We start from the raw sequence: 14973 nt of genomic DNA on the forward strand, positions 1-14973 counted from the left end.
TTGTAAATGAGAGATGCCTGTGTACTACGCGCAGGCCTTCCAGATAATAAACAGAAGCATAATTGCACGGGGTGGGTAGGCTCACTTTCATTTGACTCGCCCTTGTACATTAGAAATGTGAAGATACAATGGAATACACAAATGTGAAGACACAGCTTGATAAAGGGCAAAAAAGTGCCAGTGGAAACAAAGTTCACTGCACGTATACACAAAACCTCGCAACAAGATATGCAAACATACGTATAAGTCTCCAATAAATTCACGTATCTAAGAAAAAGTCACGCTATATAATGGGTAAAGCAAGGCAAATAAGCATGTTGCGCAATCACAGATTAACAGAATCCTAGATTCCGCCCCCATTCCATCCACTCCCCCCAATGTATCGTGCGCGATGGAAGGCGGCACGCTTTCTCCTCACTTTTCTCCCTTGCGCACACAATATTGAGCCACCATCGTCGGCTCACCCATTCCCCCCCCCCCCCCCCCCCCACGCTTTCACTGGCACATACAGCATGCGAAGCGCGGTCACAATGTTATCGCCTTTGGACTTTATACGAAACATGAGGGTGATGGTGATGACAGGAATGCGCTGGAGAGTTCCCATAATTGCTATCGCAATAATATAATAAGAGTATCGGGCAACTGAAGCGTCCCATGACCCATTACTTTCCCCAAAAGAAGTAACAAAATCGAACTTTCACCATGCGATAATTCGCTGCGCTGCAACAACGTTATTTTTTTTCCTTTTGTGGGGCGGGGGCACCGTAATAATTAAAAAAAAACGGAAGGGAAAGTATGTTGGTCACAATCGAATGCCTACTTTGAGCTACTAATGGCTATTAAAGGAATATCGAAGAAAACACGAGACGCTTGGTCCACCAAGAACCATGCGGATACTGATCGGTACCCTACACTGGCGAGACAAAACTTTCTGGAGAGGTTGCGCTCAAGCAAACGCGGTGCAATTCATCGAGTCCCCACAGTGATGGCGGCGAGCGACCATTGTTTTTTTTTTCGTCTGCCAGCTAGAAAGCGTCCAAAACTGCCAGGCGAAAATGCACTCGGCCAGAGAAAGCCGAACGCGCACTGAATTAAGTGCGCCGTGCCATGGTCGAGGCAACACGAGAAAAATGCATGCGCTCTGTCTGGCTGTGGCAGCCCGCAGGTAGGGGAGCGAGAACAAAAAAATTGAAGAGGCTGAACGTGTCCTCACGATTAAAAGTCAAAGTAGAAAAAATAAATAAGAACATAGTTACCTTGACTGGATTTAGTGTCTTCACTGGATGTTTTGACGCACGTGAAAAAAAATATTAATATTTTGTTATGTTACATGTACGGCACTAATGAACCACCACAACGCTTCGGCTCATCTGGCCTCGCTGCGGGCTTTGTCAACTTGTCTGATAGTGTGTTGATTTGGCTTGTCTGGTTGTATGGCCCGATGTATGACTTTGGAAAAGTTAATGAACCTTTGGCATCAAATATTTATGGGAACATTAAACTTACAATGTTCCGCAATTGGAAATCTAAAGCACACTTTTGGAAATGTCAATAGACCTTTAACATCAAAAGTTTATGAGAACTTTATACCCATAAAGTTTCGGAATTAGACATCCACGCGCTCCGTAGATTCCATGATAGAGTGTAGACTCCACGGCCTCCGCGAGATGCCGTGGCCAGCCCATTCGCCATCGAAACGTCCTTGAAACTTTGTGCTCGGATGGGGCTGCTTGCGTTATGCGACTCCCGGTGCATGGGCGTTGCCGCGAAATCCAGCCAGAGTTCGCCATTTTCGCGGTGAAATGGCTTTTCGAGCGTGAAAAAGACGTTCTATATATATATATATAGACAAAATCCAGAATGATTTCCGGCGCCAGGGATTGCTTTGGTCGGCGGTGTATGGACAGCACGAAAAAATTTCGGGGGGGGGGGGGGGGCGGGTGGGGGGCTGAAGCCCAATAAGCCCCCCCCTCCCCTCCCCCGGCTACGCCCCTGATCCGGGACTGCGTTAATGTTCTCTTTGCGGTCCGGACTTGGATCACGGCTTGTCGGGGGTGTCCGGTACATGATCGAAAAGGACCTCCACCAGATGTCACGTGGTGGTGACGTTGAAGAACACAGTAGCAATACTGTGAACAACAAAACTAACTTTTACTGGGCGAACCTGTGCCCACAAGACAGGCTACACTTATAGCACAACGATAGCGGCGCACATGGTTGGGACCCGCGCGCCTTCCACAAAGTTCTACACCATTCGCGTCAGGCGATGAAATCAGATAACATAAGGTTCGGCGACAACAGAAAGCGGATAGAAGCATCGATAACTTTCCAGAAACTTCGGATACATGCAGGCGCGTCCCGCGCTGTGCGATAACATTTGTTAGGCGGCGAAACGTGGTCGCCTGATAAAGATAAGTACACGTGTCAATATATAGCTTTCATTGATTATGAGAAAGCTTTTGATTCAGGCAAAACCTCAGCAGTCATGGAGTCATTACGGAATCAGGGTGTAGACAAGCCGTATATAAATATACTGAAAGATATCTATAGCGGTTCCACAGCCACTGTAGTCCTCCATAAAGGAAGCAACAAAATCTCAAAAAAGAAAGGCGTTAGGCAGGAAGATATGATCTCTCCAATGCTGTTCACAGCCTGTTTACAGGAGGTATTCAGAGACCTGGATGGGGAAAAATTGGGGATTAGAGTTAATGGGGAATACCTTAGTAACTTGTTCTTAACCGATTAGCGTGTGTGCAGTGTTCATATTAAGCGGATTTTTTTGCATTGACTCTATGAAAAACAAAACAAACGACTTCCACTGTTCATCTTAGCTGAGGGCTCATCTTAAGCTAGTTCGTCTTAACGAGAGTCTACTGTACTTAGGGCAAGTAGTGACCGTGGATCCGGATCATGGATGGATGGATGGAGTAACTTTATAGAAAGGTCCTGCGAGCTACGGGGCGCAAGGTCCCATAGAGCGGGCTACTCCCACGTTGTATGGGACCTTGCGCCCCGTAGCTCGCAGGACCTTTCTATAAAGTTACTCCATCCATCCATCCATGATCCGGATCCACGGTCACTACTTGCCCTATGTGAGACTGAAATAATCAGAAGAATAAAAATGGGCTGGGGTGCATTTGGCAGGCATTCTCAGATCATGAACAGTAGGTTGCCATTATCCCTCAAGAGCTGTGTCTTACCAGTACTCACCTACGGGGCAAAAACCTGGAGGCTTACGAAAAGGGTTCTGCTTGAATTGAGGACGACGCAACGAGCTATGGAAAGAAGAATGATGGGTGTAAGGTTAAGGGACAAGAAAAGAGCAGATTGGATGAGGGATTCCCTGAGGGAACGTGTGTTAATGACGTCTTAGTTCAAATCAAGAAAAAAAAATGGGCATGGGCAGGTCATGTAATGAGAAGGGAAGATAATCGATGGTCACTGACCACCATGCGACTTTAAGTGCACCTAATTAAAGTGCGATAGCACATTTGCATTTTGCCTCGATTGCAATGCTGCTGCAGCAGTCTGTCCAGGGCACAAGGTATACAATGGGCTATATAATGCAGTAAAAGACCATCAATCCGAACAAGTGGAATGAGTGCCTCTACATTTACAGCCTTTCTTATGCTGACGGCACATCAGCCGCTAGATAGGGCACTTTTGGAAGTGATGTAGTTTCATTAAAGCAATTATACAGATAAATTTCTCACAGAACAACCAGGCTATCTAATATCTGTGCCTTGTTTGCTTTGGAAACATGTAAGAACACATTTATGTAGCAAGAACTGAAAATTAACGTGGCATAAATGTACCATCAGCTTGATCTCTTGAGACAGCTTGCTTCGATAAAAGCTGCTTGAATGATGGTGTTGCCCAGAATGAACAGGAGTGAGACGCAGAAGCCTTGGGCAGCGTGTTGTGACAATTCTCTTAAAGAACTGCATGGTCATCTATCACACGCTTTAGCAGACGCGCTGTCTCCGTTATCATTGGAAGCGAGAACCATAGACGATCACCGTAAGTGACGCATGATTGAAATGGTTCCTGAAATTTTCTGTAATACATGTGTGAAACACTGTACGAAAGCAGCTTCGGAGGATTAGTTGTGGTTCAGTTCATCTTTCGAAATGGCGTAATACATACCGTTGGAAGAATGAAAACGCATTGTGGAGCTGTCGCTTGAGGGGCAGTCGCAGCGTGAGATATGCCGCTTGATGGAGAAGTTGAGGACAGCAGTGAGTAGGATTATTAGGGCGTACCGCAATCGTGGGGGAACTTTTGCTGACCAAGAGCGCAGTGGGCGACCAAGGGCCACAAACAAGCTCACCGATTTGTTCATCGTTGCCTGCATTGTGGTGGATCCGTTCATGAACGCCGATGAAATTCGCGATGAGCTTCAGCTAAGCGTCTCGTCCAGCACAATCCGGCGGAGACTGCGAGAAGCAGGGCTGCAGAGCTGCGTGGCTGCTCAGAAGCCACATCTGACAGAGCACCAGAGGCAGCTAAGGCTTGAGTTCGCGCGCTCTGTGGAAGATTGGACAATGGCGCAAAGTGGTTTTCAGTGATGAATCCACCTTCTCATCGCGATGGGTTCAGCAGAGTCTTGTGTGGCGCCCTATGAGTTGTAGTGAGAGTTTACAGCAGTTTTAAATTATTCGCAGTAAAAGAAATTACCCTTGAATATTGTCATGTGTCAGCTCAGCACCGTCTGTATCAAAATTTCCCATCAATGAGAATAGTCCTATTACAAATGCCAGCGCTTGTCTCATTCTGATGCCAGAGTTATATTTCTTTTCGCACATGGCAAAGTAACTTATGACCAACCTGGCGCAGATTTACAAGTTGGCTAGATTAACCGCCACGATTATTAGGTTTCAAGTGCACCCATTTCAGATCGAATACCGACTTTCTTTCAGTTAAGTTTCTGCAGATACGAGCCACATTACTGCCACAGCGTCTTGTGCAGCGACCGATGCGCCGTCAGTGTATGGGGAGCCATCAGCAAGGAGAGACTTGGTCCACTTGTTCGAATTGATGGATCCTACACTGCATCAGCCTACTGCGAATTGCTCCAGGAAGTGCTGGTGCCTTACACCCTGGAGAGACCATTCAGGATGGCTGCTACCTGTTGCAGCACGACAGGAGTCCCATGCACACAGCTGGCACTGTGACCACCGTCCTTGAGAACCTTGCCATCTGTACGCTTCCTTGGCCTCCCGTTGCTGCCGATCTCAATACCATTGAAAATGTGCGGTGCACCATGAAGAGCAGTCGCCTGTCTGCGCGCCGGTTCTCCGGCGCAACATCAGACACACTTTGGCGTGCAGTGAGTGAGGAGTGGGAGCATCTACGACATTCTCCTGAGGTGGTGATGTCGCTGTACGAATCCATGCCGCGACGCGTCGAAGGAAAACTGACAGTGTACTGAACAACGCGCACAATTGTGCACATTTTGATGCTGTAGAATCTTGGTAAATTGAATTGCTGCTGTATTATTTTTATGGTTTTGTCATGCGAAAATGAAATATATATATATATATATATATATATATATATATATATATATATATATATATATATATATATATATATATATATATATATATATATATATATATATATATTGTGACGAAGAAGATCGGCAGGCTGAAAAGGCCCGTTGCCATCGCGTGGCTTGTACCCAGTTCGTTAGCTGGCTGCGCCCTACCTGCTGTTGCCGCGTTGGTTGCTGCTTCTCTACGACCCGAATAAACCCCCTTTACAATTGGTGGAGCTGCTGGGTCCAACCGGAATTCTGGAACTTCGCAACCGGATACTGCAGCCTGTCTTCATTATGCCGGAAGAAGGACCACCGCAACCATAACCCGCTGCCCCGGTGACTACCGTGGTCTGCCCCGACCCGTTGCGTCAACGCGACCCACCCATCTTCAGCGGCACCGAAGACCATGATGTAGAAGACTGGCTCGCTGACTACGACCGGGTGAGTAGCCACAACCACTGGGACGACATCAAAAAACTAAATTACGTATCATTTTATTTGAGCGGTGTCGCCAGCGTGGGGCACCGCAACCATGAACTTTGATCTCACGACGTGGACAGCCTTCAAAACTAACGTGACGGAGGTATTCGGGCGCCCTGCCATTCGCAAGCTTTGCGCCGAGCAACGTTTGCACAGTCGTGCGCAACAGTGCGGGGAGACATTCACAAGTTATATAGAAGATGTTGTTGACCTCTGCAACCGCGTTGACGTCACAATGGCTGATGCCGAGAAGATCCGCCATATCTTAAAAGGCATTGAAGACGACGCCTTCCAGATGCTGTTGGCGAAAAATCCGACGACAGTTTCTGAACTCGTCAGTCTCTGCCAAAGCTTCGACGAACTCCGCAAACAACGCATAACCACCTGCCAATCTCCTCCTCAGGTGAGTTCAATGTCGAGCTTGGCTGTTTCCCCGGATAACACGTCGCTACTGCTACAGATCAAGGAGTTTGTCCGTGAAGAGGTGGCTCCTCAGCTTTCTCTGATTCCCCTTACACACGGCCAGTCGAATTCTCCATTGGCGCCCGCTCTCCAATCTGTCATCAAGGAGCAGGTAGCCGACCACATTCCACTTTCTTTCCAGCAGGCTCCAGTTGCCGCTCTCCTGACGTGCGCCGAAGTCGCTTCGAGGCCTGCACCACAGACCTACGGTCCCCTTCGCCCGCCTTTGCGCCCGCCCGTATCCGCTCCAGTCCGGCCACTGGTGCCGTATGCACGACCTCAAGATCATTGGCGCACGAAAGACAATCGCCTCATTTGTTTTCATTGTGGCCGTGCTGGACACGTAGCACGTCACTGTCGCCTCCTTACACCGAACGTCCCCAACAATGTGTGTCCATATGCGCCACGTTTCCAACAAGGCCGCAACTATTCGGACACCTTTGAATTTCCTCCTGTTGTCGACACCGCATTCTCCGCCGCTCGCTGTTCACCTTCTCCTCGCCGCCGCTCGCTTTCCCCCATGCGCTGGCGTGGGAGCCCTTTGCGCCAGGAAAACTACATATCGCAGTTCAGGAGGCGAGAACTGCGGTGCCAGTGAAATGTATAAGGCCTCACACTTCCCCGAAGAACGTTATTGAAGTCGCAATAGAACTAACGTTGACGCTAGCACATGTTGACACCGGCGCTGCACTTACAGTGATAGATGCCTGCATTTGCCGCAAGATAGGAAAAGTGACGACGCTGGTTTCTGGACTCTCTTCGAACTGCCAACGCGCAGCACGTCGAGCCACCCGGCGCCTGCACTGCTCGTGTCGTAATTCAGGAGGTCCTCTATATCAAAGAATTCATCGTGTTGCCATCATGTTCACACAACGTCATATTAGGTTGGGACTTTCTCTCCACACATCATGCGATCAATGACTGCGCCCACGCCGAAATCGAGCTGTTTCAGTTTTCGACCTATATTAGTGACCATTACCATTCATTACCATTGTCATTATCATTGTCGCAAAATCTCTGTTTCAGAAGACACCGTTATACCTGCGTGGTCTTCCACTCTTGTCAGTATCTCTTGTGACTATGTGGATGACGGCACAGTACTCTTCGCTCCGTCTGAACTCTTAGTTCGCTGCAGTTCGCTACCACTGCCGTTCGCCGTCCTCGAGTTCAAAGCTGGCGCCTCTCTCATGTGAGTCTCAAACCCATCGGCTGAACAAATTACTTTATGCCGCCATGAAAGCCTTGGCAGAGCAGAGCCACTGACCTCATCTTCAATATTTGACACGATGGACGACTCCACTTATATTGCTGCTCTCGAGGCATCGCGTCCTCAGTCACTGCCGTGTTCTTTTGCGCCAGCTATTGCCAGTGACCTTACAACGACGCAGCGCGACGAACTTTTTCGCTTGCTGCAAGGCTTCTCTTCCTCTTTTGATTGCCAATCAACATCACTCGACCGCACAATGACTGTTTCGCACACTATCGACACTGGGAGCCATGCACTAATTCGACAGCGTCCCTACCGAGTATCGGTGACTGAAAGACGCGTTATCAATGACCAGGTGAACGATATGCTCAATCGCGATGTCATCCAGCCTTCTAGTAGTCCTTGGGCATCACCAGTCGTCCTAGTTAAAAAAAAAAAAAGATGGCACCATACGATTTTGCGTCAATTCATCATCATCATCAGCCTGGTTACGCCCACTGCAGGGCAAAGGCCTCTCCCATATTTCTCCAACAACCCCGGTCATGTACTAATTGTGGCCATGCGTCAATTATCGAAGGCTTAACAAGATTACCCGAATGGATGTATACCCGTTGCCACGTATGGACGACGCACTTGACTGTTTGCAAGGAGCGGAGTTTTTTTTCTCCTTAGATCTCCGCTCCGGCTACTGGTAGGTGCCCATGGCTGACGCTGACTGTTCTAAAACCGCGTTTGTAACACCAGATGGCTTGTATGAATTCACTGTGATGCCGTTCGGTCTGTGCAATGCGCCTGCCACCTTCGAATGCATGATGGACGGCATCCTACGTGGCCTGAAGTGGCATACTTGCCTCTGCTACCTCGACGACGTTGTCGTCCTTTCCCCTAATTTCCGACCTATCTTCGGCGTTTACATCAAGTTTTGACCTGTCTCCGAAATGCTGGTCTCCAGCTTAGCTTAAGAAAGTGCCGATTTGCAGCTCGAAAACTGACTATATTAGGCCACGTTGTCTCCAAAGAAGGCATTCTTCCTGCTCCTGATAAACTTCACGCCGTATCCAAATTTCCGAAGCCCACTAAGTTGAAAGCACTACGCAGCTTCATTGGCCTATGCTCCTATTTTCCACGTTTCGTTCGCAATTTCGCTACTGTAATCGCACCACTCAACCAACTTCTCCAAGGCAACAATGAACTTTCTTCTTGGTCGGAAGCCGCTGATGATGCCTTTACGACTCTTCGTCACCTACTCACGTCTCTGCCAGTCTTGCGCCATTTTGATCCAAGCGCACCTACAGAACTTCACACTGACTGCAGTGGTGTCGGCCTTGGTGCCGTGCTCACACAACGCAAGAGCACTAATGCCGAATACGTAGTCGCTTATGCTAATCGTGCCCACACGAAACCTGAGGCCAATTACTCAGTCACAGAAAAAGAGTGCCTGGCTATCGTATAAGCTCTTCAAAAATTTCGTCCATATCTCTACGATCGACGCTTTCATGGGGTGACGGATCATCACGCTCTTTGCTGGTTGTCCAATCTAAATGAGCTGTCGGGCCGCCTCGTTCGGTGGGCCGTTCGAATCCAGGAATATGATATCCGTGTTGTCTATCGTTCTGGACGCAAACACTCTGACGTCGATGCCCTCTCGCGCTCCCCAGTTACTTCAGAGAGTAGCGCTTCTACCTTAAGACATGACATCTCACCACTTGACATCCTGGACATGGCATCGGAGCAACGAAAAGACCCATGGACGTCATGATATTCGACTTTTTGTCAAATCCTGCGGCAACTTTGGCACCTCAAGTGTTACGCCGACAGGCGCAGCATTTCACAATCCGCGATGGATATTTGTACCGCCGCAACTACTACAATGTTGGCCGCAAATGTCTCTTAGTAGTGCCTCGCCACCTACGACAAGATTTATGCTCCGCTTTTCATTCTGACCCGCAGTGTGGTCACGGCGGAGCGTCAAAAACCTACATACGGCTTCGCCTACGATATTATTGGCGAGGGATGCACACATTCGTCCACAAATACGTGCGCTTCTGCATTGCCTGCCAGCGACGCAAATGTGTCCCGCATCTCTCCACCGCACCTCTCCAACCACTACCCTGCCCAGCTCAGCCATTCGACCGCGTCAGCTTTGATATATACGGGCCTCTTCCATCTACAGGCGCTGGCAACCGATGGATTGTTGTCGCCATTGATCATTTGACACGGTATGCTGAAACCGCCGCCTTGCCTGCCGCATCAGCAAAAGACATCGCCTCGTTCATTCTAAACAACTTCGTTTTCCGTCATGGCGCCCCTCGTGAACTGTTGAGCGATCGGGGCCACACATTTCTCTCGGACGTCCTGCAGTCACTCTTATCTGAATGCCAAATTATTCACCGCACTACTACTGCTTATCATCCACAGACCAATGGCTTAACAGAACGATTCAACAGAACTCTTGGTGACATGTTATCAATGTATGTTGCATCTGACCACTCCAACTGGGATCTTGTACTTCCGTTCGTCACTTACGCATATAACACTGCCTCTCAAGCCACTACCGGATTCTCCCCCTTCTTTCTGCTTTACGGCCGCCATCCCTTCAGCACTATTGATACTGTTCTCCCGTACCGGCCGGACCCTGCTGAATGCTCACCTGTTTCTGTGATTGCTCAGCACACCAAGAAATGCCGACAACTGGCCCGTTCTTTGACGTCTGCTCAACAGTGCCGCCAAAAAGAGCGCCATGGCCTCAATTCTCCCACTCACCCCTTCCCCGTCGACTCACTCGTGTGGCTTTGGGTCCCGCCTGTTGCTGCTCCCGGCCTTTCGTCCAAGCTCCTCCGGAAGTACCACGGGCCCTACTGCGTGGTTGCACAAACATCACCAGTGAACTACGTGGTCGAACCCGTATCGCCATCTCCCGATCTGCATCGTCGGGGGCGAGAGACTGTGCACATTGACGTGCTGAAGCAGTATTACGATCCGCCCACCTCTTCCTAGGTCGCCAGGATGGCTACTCTTCAATTCCGGGGGTGATTGTGACGAAGAAGATCGGCAGCCTGAAAAGCCCCGTTGCCATCGCGTGGCTCGTACCCAGTTCGTTCGCTGGCTGCGCCCTACCTGCTGTGGCCGCGTTGGTCGCTGCTTCTCTATGACCCGAATAAACCCCCTTTACAATATATATATATATTTCAACGGGGCCACATTTCTTTATTGCTTAGATGCATTTCATTTAGTATTGTAATTATCTTGTGTTTTTAGCTCTAATCATCGGGTGCATGCAAGTTTAAATTTTGTAATGAAATCGCCTACACTTGATATAAGATGTCGACCACAAAGCATGTGCCCCTTTCAAAGGAGCATGTTGTTTACTATTGAGCTCAAACTCCCGGTAAATAAAACTTCTGAAAAACCAACTTATTTACCCGGTCTCTTGAATTCTGTTTAAGGAGAGTTCACAGTAAACATTAGGCTGTAGCGTTCGCAGAACCTGTGTATGCAAAACGCAAGGGCGTTGCATCTGGAATTATTCATCACACCGCGTGTAATACATTTCTCTTATGAGTCACGTTGTCGACAATTCTAAGTAATGTTTGTATTGATTCGGCCCGCTCATTTGAGTATTGTTTAGTGTTGTAATAAAGCATTCATTATATATGATGCGTTTAAGTTCAATCCAAGTCATATCTCAGTTCTGGACCTTGTTTTGCCCAGTTTAAGTTGTAGCCAATCTGTCTATGAACATGTTTTATTTTCTGTTGTGCAAACTTTGTGTTCTGTATGTGTACAGGCTTGATGATTAGTAAAATCAGCATGCTTTCTCTAGAGAGTGTTTCTTTTTCTACTTTATTTTCCGTAGAGAGGGGGTGATTGTGACAATTATCCGTGTAATGCTGGAAGTAGAATAATGGAGCGAAAATCCCGTTGGTTCTGAACTCAACCGAAACGAACATGTGTGGGGTATTGTGGAGGACTGCCTTTTAGCGTGTCACCTCTCCAGCGCCACAGCAGACGCATTATGCTGTATACTTAGCAATGAACGGCAGCGCGTTCAAGCGTCTCCTCATGGCATCGCATTACAAGTGGATACCAGGGCAGCTTCGAGGTGTCATCACCGCCTATGGAAAATTGGCAGCGTAGTGAAATCATGCATACAGTTGTGAAAATTATAATCTCCGAAAATTACAGCGGCACGTTGGCTTGTCCTAAGTGCCCACAAGACCATAGTCTGTCGGTGGTCACCCTGACCAGTAATTCAGGCAGGTCGGTCACCCCGACCCGATATGCAAGGTGAGGGGGGGGGGGGGCAACTGTAATTGGAACTTCATGGCAACGTGCACCGCACAGCTTCACCTGATTTTTATATTCTCACGCATGTGTCAGTGTTGCCGCAGCTGTCTGTAGTGACACGCTCGCGTACATTTCTTGCTCAAGTCTTGTTGAAGGGTTTGAAAAACTAATGGCCAGTACGGTGCCACTAATTTCTCCTTTTAGCATCATGCTGCTTGCGGAACATGGCAGCGCCTGCAACTCATTTCTTCTTCTCAACACTATGGCGGATACCGATTGCAAAACCCTGCTTCTACCTGCTGCAGCAAACATTGGAACACTTCGAGATAATGCAACGCCACAGAAAGCCACTTTGCACGAGTCATCTAAAGGCGTCGGAGAAGGCAGTGCGGCACGCGATAACACCCTCAGGGAAAGAATGAAAGCGAAGCGCGGCGGACGCGCGTGCCAGCCCAGCTGCAGCCGTGGCGTAAAACAATAGCCCAGATGCGATGGAGCAGAGAAAAATGCCCAGTGGACGTTTAGTCTAAGAGCACCATAACCACATCAGGCAAAGCTATATGTCAGGCAAGCAGATATGGTGGGGCGTGCGTGGGCACTGCTGCTCTAGCGGCCCTCTCGACAGCAGGCACCGCGTTGGTAGACGGCACGTCGATACAGTTTGGCACGCGCTCCCGTGGTCCGTATACTTTTGCTCACGGATGTACATGACCAGGGTAGTTGTAGAAGTATGGGAGAGGCCTTTGCACTGCAGTGGGCGTAACCAGGCTGATGATGATGATGATGATGATGCTAGTAATAATAAATATTGGGCCCCTCAGGTAACCCATTTCTTCTTGCTCACTATGTGCCACATGAGTTTTTTCTATTAGGTAAAGCAAGCCTACTAAACACGAAAAAGTGCCACGCGAATAGTCACGCGGCTTTTTCGTATCCTTTTCTGGGCTTTCTGACTTCTAAAAACTTGTGTAGCACATAGCATGCAACAGAAAGATGGATCGGGAATTCTTCGTGATGGCCTATAATCTTCTGACAATTTTGCTCTGAATACAACATTTGAAAAGGTAATAAATAACTAAATATGTAATTAGGCAAAATACAAAAATATTCCAACTTGCTCCAAGCGACGGCAAACAATATTACCTTGGCTCTGTCCAGCTACATGGAACTCGCATATGTTTGAATTTTGGCACAAGTTACATGAGACACCCTGTTATATGAAGCCTCGTGAAATATATTTCAGCATCTTTGCTTATCTGCAACATTTGGTGTGCGTGCCAGTTAATATGAGCAAATGTGGATGGTGTTATGTAGTACAGCAAGACTGGTATAAGCCTTGGAACTTTTGCAGTTGATGAGGGCAGCTATGTGTGCTGGTTTGTAGGCCATCTTCTACTTTGTTATAGAACAGGCAAAACAACACGGGCATAGAAGGTGCACAATAAAATGCCCAGTGCTAATTTCTGACAGGTTCATGTCTAGTTTTCACAGCCATATTTAAAACACTCGATATATCATAGTTATATCATAAGAAGCCAACAAACACTGACAACAAGGACAACATAGGGGAAATTACTTGTGCTTAATAAAAGAAACAAAGAAACGACAAATTAATGGAAATTAAAGTGGATGAAAAAAGTACTTGCCTCAGGTGGGAGCCGAAACCACAGCCTTCGCAACTTGCGAAGCACAAATTAGCTGGGGGTTTATTGACCAGTTGCCTTCACAACCAAAAAGATCACGTTCTCGGGATGCCTGCGGCAAAAAAGGGCAGTTCCACGTCCGCCGCCAAGGTCTGTGAGTGGTGGCGCTGGCTAACACTCACAGGGTACTACTAGGAGACCTAAATACCCAAGAAAGTGGATGGGGAAACAGCACCGCAGTAGCAAAATTGGTAGAGCATTGCACGCGAAATGCGAAAGCTGTGGGTTCGGTTCCCACCTGCAGCCAGTTATTTTTTTCATCCACTTTAATTTCCATTATTTTGCCATTCCTTTATTTCATTTATTAAGCACAAGTAATTTCCCCTATGTTGTCCTTGGTGTCAGTGTTCGTTGGCTTCTCATCATATGACTAATAAAAAAATCGGGTCCCTCGGTTAACCCCCTTTCTTCTTGTTCAATATATCATAGGACTCATGTACTTTCACACTCAGTACGAGTTGCTACACGGGCACTCACTCGTCTGTTCTCTCAGTAATAAAAATGATAAATGCCATTTTTCTTGTAAAAGCAGAATAGTACCAATAATTGTACAGTTGTTCAGCAATATTTTTGTGCAGGCACTGCCATGCAGGCTATATGGTGGCAGTGTGGCAGTGCCTGTAAAAAAAAGAAAAAAGAAAACGGCGGTCTCGTGTTGTAGCTCATATCGAGTGCATTGCTAGGTCAGCGCAAACAAAACCACAAGCGGGCATATTGGAGGCCATACTGATTGTTAGAATCCTGTACAACAACAAATTGTAAGATATTTGCAGTTGTCTAGCACTTTGTGCCTGATGCTGGATACTTTATATTATATTCCTGTTAGTGGGTCCAGCATGCTTGTGTCTGTTGTTGGGTTTCCATGACAGGATCATTATATACATGTACGCTGCTCTTGTTTTTACTGGTATAGAATTGCCAGAAGAGAAAGATCCGAGCCTTCCCGCATGTGCATTGTTCAGTTGTGCACCAGGCCTTACTAGATGAGGGTCAAATGGCACTGTCATCACATGGTGGCAGTCCTCCTGAGACAAAGATGGAAAGTTGAAACAAAACATGAAATGTTTCCTTGCTCACCTACTCACCCAGTTTTCTATTTTGATGAAATTGCGCCTCTTGTGGCGCATTGGTTCTCTGGTGCTGCTGGCCATTTGTGGAATTGCCTAGTTCAGACTCAGACGTAGGCATCAGTGTTATCACATCACTCCTTGTCTGCACTATTTTCTAGACTTGAGCATGCACAAATTGTCCACTTGTGCATACTGTAGTATTACTGCACCTGTTTGTGATGC

General features: G+C 47.7%; 1 protein-coding gene across 6 annotated transcripts in view; it reads left to right on the forward strand.

Moving 5' to 3' along the window:
• The window catches only part of Sting (transmembrane protein sting), a 402026-nt gene that overhangs the window by 105566 nt on the left and 281487 nt on the right, over positions 1-14973 (forward strand). The window lies entirely within an intron of this gene.

This window comes from Dermacentor albipictus, chromosome 5 (assembly GCF_038994185.2).
Source record: "Dermacentor albipictus isolate Rhodes 1998 colony chromosome 5, USDA_Dalb.pri_finalv2, whole genome shotgun sequence".
Classification (NCBI taxonomy): Eukaryota; Metazoa; Arthropoda; class Arachnida; order Ixodida; family Ixodidae; genus Dermacentor; species Dermacentor albipictus.